Raw genomic sequence first — 6,946 nt, forward strand, 5'->3', positions numbered from 1 at the left:
TCCTCGAAGAATATTTGCAGCAGTCACCTTTAATTGTGAAGTGATAGAATCCAAGGAATACAGTTAGTTAAAACATCCATCTTCAACTCTTGACTATTATCTACAGAAGAATGGTAAGATTGTTAGTCATAGCATAAACAGCTACGATTAAAAGGGCGAACATATTTGAAGACGGGTTTCAATCATGCTACCTGCAGATGATCGCCCTATCAACTTGGTCATGTTATGCCTCACCACCGGTAGTGAACGCTACAAACCTGATAATTTGAATGTCAGACGTTTCTTAGAGCGTAAAGTTTGTTTTTTAATTTCGCGCAAAGCTACTCGAGGGCTATCTGCGCTAGCCGTCCTTAATTTAGCAGTGTAAGACTAGAGGGAAGGCAGCTAGTCATCACCACCCACCGCCAACTCTTGGGCTACTCTTTTACCAACGAATAATGGGATTGACCGTCACATTATAACGCCCCCCACGGTTTGGAGAGCGAGCATGTTTGGTGCGACCGGGATTCGAACCCGCGATATTCGGATTACGAGTCGAACGCCTTAACACGATTTGCTATGCCGGGCTTCTTAGAGCGTGAAAGTCACATGTAGTGGAAAGCTACATAGCAACCTATTTGAGCTATATGCACCATAGTAAATCAAAACCCAGATTTTATTGTTGCAAGTTCGTAGACTTACCGCTGATCAACTTATACGATGTAGTATTTTGACTTTAGATGGCAGTTTAATGTCTGGAAAATTAGTTTGAAGCACTAAAATGTCATTACTTTTTTATGTTTCAATGAAAAACAGTGGTTGAGTAACTGTTCAGAGAGGTTTAAACCTGTTAGATACCATATGAACGTTGATGACACCCTGATTATTTTAAGGAAATAATAACGTGAATTATATTTAAATGTTTAATATCTCAATGAACAAAGTTCTTCTGTCAAGTTTTCAGTTAAAAAGGAAGTATTCCAACTTGTATTTCTTTTTGTTAGACCGATATATTAAGAGGTCAGGTAATAAGTTATAAATATCAACGTACCATGAGCCAATTTATACACGATTATATAGTCGTATTGACAGCATCATACCATGTAAATAGATATATCTATCAAATATATATATATATATATATATTTGATCAAAATGTTATTTTATAGAGTTTATTATATTGCCGGTGATTATCATTATTTTCACAAGTAAATAAACGTAACAGTATGTTTAAATAATGCGTACTTTCCTCGTAAGTAAGTTATGATGATCCAAAATTGTCGTTGTGTCCCAAACTCCCAGAAGAATGAAATAAAAGATCTTGAAATCAAGCTATCCACAAATTTCATTGCTATGTGAAGCTTGAAAATGAATGTTCAGAATAGAGACTTCTAAGTTGTTCATCGATATGTCTGTTCTCGATGCGGATGAAACTGTATGGGGTCAACCACGTGCATAAAAGAACATCTGAAGTTTGTGCTGAGAATTCTTGAAACATCTACAAACATGTAAACGAAAAATATGACAGGATTATAAATAAAAACAAACAAACGTAAATGTAATGTTTAGGATGTCTAAAGCTATGACCCAGAATATTTTTAGTAAAAAAAATGCTATGATATTGAATCTTTAGCCATTTTAACTACTAACACTGTACGTGCAACGTAATGAATTACATTAATAGAAACAAGTTTTGATACAAAAAATGTTATATGTGTGATAGAAAAGCGGTCAGGCCATGACCTGATTAACCTTACCGCTTCTTACTTCCTTGTTTCCACATAAATATCTAAAAGCACGAACTTCTAAAAGCAAAACGAGAATATTTTTTTTCGATAACAACATACTGGAGCTAGATTGACTCAGTGGTTAGCCTAATTGAAATTGAAGCTGTGTTACCTGATTCGTTTCTATTACCACCAAAAAAGAGAAAAATTAACTTATTATCTTAATAACTAATCTATACCTTTCACTTTATGCGTATCTTTATTTCTTCTTGATATGTTTTAGTACCTCTTAGTATTATTGAATAATTAGCTAGCCACTAGAGTACCCACGAGAAAAGAAGCAGATGGTTCATTTTCACTCCTGTTTCCGGAAAGCTGATTTCTGAGGTTTGTATAAGGTGCTTCAAAATATTTGATTATAATTTATAACTATTGTAATGAAATTGCAATAATTTCTTACCTATTCATTGCCTTTTAATAGTGCCCTTTGTGCGCAATCGACTGATATCAAACGTTGAACTGACGTGGTTGGTGCCCTCGACTGGTAATCTGCGGATTGCGTGTTAGAATCCCCGTCACCAAACATGCTCGCATTTTCAGTCGTGGGGTTGTTAGAATATGACAGTTAATAAAAGAGTAGCTCAAGAGCCATCAAGAAGTGGCATTGACTATCTACCTTTTCTCTAGTTTATGACTGCTAAATGGAGACGGCCCAGCACAGAAAGTCACAACAAACCAACATTTCAAGATAATTTATCTCTTAAAGTTCCAGTTATACCCACATAGTTCAGGAAAAAATAATTAATATGTTTATTAATTAATGGTACATTTTTATGTTTTGTAATTTTTATTTTGTATGTGTCTGAAGTTTCACCAATTTGGTTCTAATATCAACTCCACATTATGAAAGTCAGTTTTTATTGAAAACAGTATTACCTGTTATTAGCTAATTATTGAACGTAAATCTACGGGTATTTAGAAAATAATCTGTGACCGAATAAAGGTCAGTGGTAGGCTTTAGAGTTTAATAGTATGAAGAACTGTGAATTTCACTGTTCTTGGGTCAGGTATCATTGCCACAAAAATGCATTTCTACTTTCAGAGCCGTGTTTGTTGAATAAAAGTGGCGGTCAAATCCTCATAATCGGTCAGCTAAAATTAGCCCTAAACTATCAGTTCTAATTAGGGACATATGCGCGATTAACCTGTGGGTTGATTTGTGCAGAAAATCTAAACAAAGGAAACCTGAACTGTGGGATTCTATGTCTTCTATGGGCATAGCGCAAATAATTTGTCATACAGGTTTGCCGATAAACCAACTTGTCAAGTAATAAACTATGTATTATTATAGGTCCAATAAAGTACTAGTAGAATTACGAACGAATAAACATATTTTCAAGTCTCTCAGTAGGTCAACGGTAAATTTGAGAGCTTAGAAACTAAAGTAGGGGATTCGATTTCCCGTGGTGAACACAGCAGATAGCTTAATGTGACTTAGCTTTATAACAAAGAAACAAAATAGTTTTAAGATAATTATTCAGCATTATGTTTATATGTTTGTGACTTTTAGTTCTCTACGATCACATTGCTAAATATTGACATCAGTATGTTACAATTCTATCCAGCACTTCATTTTCAGTCTCTTTGATTGTAAATGACATATATAAAGTATTATTAAAGTTTTCCACATAATTCTACTTTTTCTAAATCATCTCATTTTAGTAATACGCGATCATTTCCTTTAATCAATATCAGTTAACTGAATACAAAAGTGTTAATGATCTAAAGAATACGAAACAGAATGGCATGTAGAAATGATTCAGCGTTGACATTATGTAAAGATGAAGGAAAGTTCTCGGCAAAAAAAAGAATTCGAAGTTCTCAGGTATATAAGTGAAGAGTCTTTGCGTTACTTTAAGCATTGAAAATCGAATTCAAGTCAAGCATCTTCACTAAGTGTTATATGTGTACCTAACCTTTTTTAATTGCCTGATAAGCACCCGATGTGTAATTAGTAGTGATTCGTAGCAAAATATTCCAAGAGTTTGAGATGTAATTTAAATCTTTGTGTGAATAATATAATCGTTTAACAGAGGACGATATGACTTTATATACTATATCAGCTGGTTAAAATGGAACATAGCATGGCGTCTGTGTTATTCTTTTAACTATTGTCTATATTATACGAATGTTGCAAAAAATTCGTCACTTTGATTTTTTTTTTGTTAAACGCAAAACTACATAATAGGCTGGCTACCTGTGTTACTTCCACTGGTGTTTAGCGTTCATTCACTGTTGGATGAGGGGATTCGTCACAATGAAGAATGATTGCAAAAACTAGTGATAGTGATCTTGAATTTAAACTCTACAAGAAAAAAACTGTGCCAAAGTTTATGTATTAAGTTTTATAAAGCTACGTTTTTTTTAATATTCTGAAGCTAGAAGATGTCTTAAGATATAAGAAAGTGACATCAAAATTTATGCCAATTTCCATTTTGTTATCTTCACGAAAGTCATAAACATTTTTGTGTCTTTGAAATATACATACTTCGCATTCAACGATTTTCCTGCAGAGTCTAATTTTGATATCATTGTAATTCTATGAGGTGGATAACCCAATAGTTTCAGTGAAATGTTATTTATGAACATAATTCTTTAAGTATTTGACTTTCTTGCCTTATAAAATTTAAAAAGCACGTCGACCAAGATAATTAAGAGATATTTCTACACTTGGTAGGAGATCCTTACTAATGTTCAGAAATAAGGCGCTATTCAAGTATGTTATTTCACAAAAAGTCTGTGAGACAGTTGATTAAAATATTGTCTTTTTATTTCAGTATTATTTGCAAGCTGCTGTATGGTTTAGCAAAAAGTCGGAAAGCTTATAACACTAAAAACGGGTTTCGATATTCGTAGTAGGTAGAGAGATGATAGTTTGCTATGTTAATGTGTACATACAAAGAAACAAACAAACTACCACAGGTAGTCTATAAGAAGACCAGTAAAATTTATTTGTTATATTGGGCGCATTTTATGGGTATTATATCGATTTCCTACAAAACTCGGTCGTTTACACTCAAGCTGATTCTTTATTAATATCCACCGCATGCATGTACCACCAAGATATCTGCACAGTATATGTAATTGGACAAATTAAAAAAAACACATGTTTGAAAAGGAAATTGCAACGTATGCTCATGACATAAGAACACTGGATATGTTGTCACGAATGCTGAAAAACTCGGGAACTCAAACGTTGAATAATTCATATATACTGAGGGGCAATTATATCATCAAAGATGATTAAGTCATGATTTCACAAACTGTTACCAGAGGGTGCGTTTAGGGGCACATTGCTAGGCCTCTATAACAGGTGAACATGACATCATACGTTCATGAAGTGGGGCCTGCATTAATTTGATCAACATGTTTCAACATGACTATATTTAATACAATCAGTTTAATTGGTTTGGTTTGATTTTAATTTCACACAAAGCTATACGAGAGCTGTCTATGCTAGCCATCACTAACTTAGCAGTGAAACACTGGAAATAAGGCAGTTAGTCATTACACTCACTGCCAACTCTTGGGCTACTCTTTTACAAACGCATAGTGGGATTGGTCATACATTATAACGCCTGAAGGCTGAAAGGGCAAGAATGTTTGATTGTATGGAGATTCGAACCTTAGATTTGAAAGACTTGTCTTGTGGTTTGTCTTTTTTCACTCTGACTTTTTAGATATTAGTTAAGATCATATCGGCTTAAAATACTTTATTTTATTAACAGGTATTTAGAGGTTTGTCCAAATGGTTAGAATGAATTCAAACCTTCACTTTATCTCTGTTGTTTAAATAACTTGTTGTCTTGTCCAATGTATTTTAAATATTCTGATTGGGTGTGTTCATAACGTATGTAAGTGGGTGTCCGTGTACTTTAGGGTTAAATAATACATTTATGTTGCAGCAATTGCATTGTAATTTTTAGCTCTCTAATTCCTTGATTTTTAATAATACTTTTTTTTTATCTTCCTTGCAGAGATATTCAACAGATAGCTGTGAAAGACAGAAAAAGTATTATCTGTGTAAGTGTAGAAAAACGTATTAATCAATAAACTTTCGAAAAGTAAATTAATTCAAATTGCATCTTAAAGACGACTGATTTGGGTATTAACACTTTAATTAAAATAAAGTACAGAACAACGTTTCGACCTTCTTAGGTCATCTTTAGGTTAACAAAGAGAGTTTGCAAACCCAGTTTCACAGCGGCATGTCTGCAGATTGAACATTGCTATAAACTTGGTTTCGAAATCCAGGGTGGGCAACGCATACATAGCCCAATATGTATCTTTGGGCTTGATTCCAAATAAAGAAATCATTTAAATAATGCACAAATTAAAATAGTATGTATGATAAAAACTAACTTATGTAATACATTGCATTATAATTTTGGCTTATTAAATTAATGGTTTTACTTGTAACCTTTCAGAACATATTATTAAATATAGGCATTAGTGATGTAGTAACATGTAGAAGCACGTTGAGACACTACGAGGGTATCATTAATGTTATTAAACTATCCGTTTAAAAAACACCATTAACTCTAGTAGCACTAATTTTAGTAACACAATTTGTAATCTAGTCACCGAAATTTAGTAATACTATACATCTAGTAACACTATCCGATTTTATAAAACACGTGTTATGCAGCTAAATATATAAATAAAATCTACACACATAAGTAGAGACAGATTGAAATCTGTAAACAATTCTGTCCGCCTAGAGAAACAATCTGTCTTTTTAACATACACACACACAATTTGCCTATCAGGAACGTCCACCTATAGAACTTTAGTAAGATTATTTATCTATATATCTTCTGTAACACTGTCCACCTATAGTTACAGACTGTCTTGTATTAAATCCCTCTCTAAGACAGCATAGCCCTCTGCTATCACTTCGTGAAACTATGACGGTGTCGTGTTGAACAACTTTGGTGGGTTGGTTACAAACTACCTGCGTGCTCATAAAACCAACGCGCCCTCTGGTCCAATTGTGTATTATGTTATCCTCAAGCCGAAACCTTTGATCTCCACCACTCCTGGCGACCTTTGCTCCCCCCACTGATGCGACATTTCTTGGATGGGAACTATGTGGGTCAAATAAATTACAACAGTAATGTTTTATGGATAATTAAAGTTCATTAATTTAGAGCATCAAAAAACAACGGTTTTCGGTTAAA

At 33.7% G+C, this 6,946-nt stretch overlaps 1 long non-coding RNA gene across 1 annotated transcript; it reads right to left on the bottom strand.

The window, feature by feature from the left end:
* Positions 1-1,087: 1,087 nt before the first annotated feature.
* On the bottom strand, positions 1,088-6,725 carry LOC143236426 (uncharacterized). The gene is made up of 2 exons (XR_013019554.1): positions 6,518-6,725; positions 1,088-1,477 (listed from the first exon to the last, which is right to left on the bottom strand). It is a non-coding gene; the product is annotated as an uncharacterized LOC143236426 (long non-coding RNA).
* Positions 6,726-6,946: the final 221 nt, after the last annotated feature.

Source organism: Tachypleus tridentatus, chromosome 2 (assembly GCF_004210375.1).
Source record: "Tachypleus tridentatus isolate NWPU-2018 chromosome 2, ASM421037v1, whole genome shotgun sequence".
In the NCBI taxonomy this organism is placed as follows: Eukaryota; Metazoa; Arthropoda; class Merostomata; order Xiphosura; family Limulidae; genus Tachypleus; species Tachypleus tridentatus.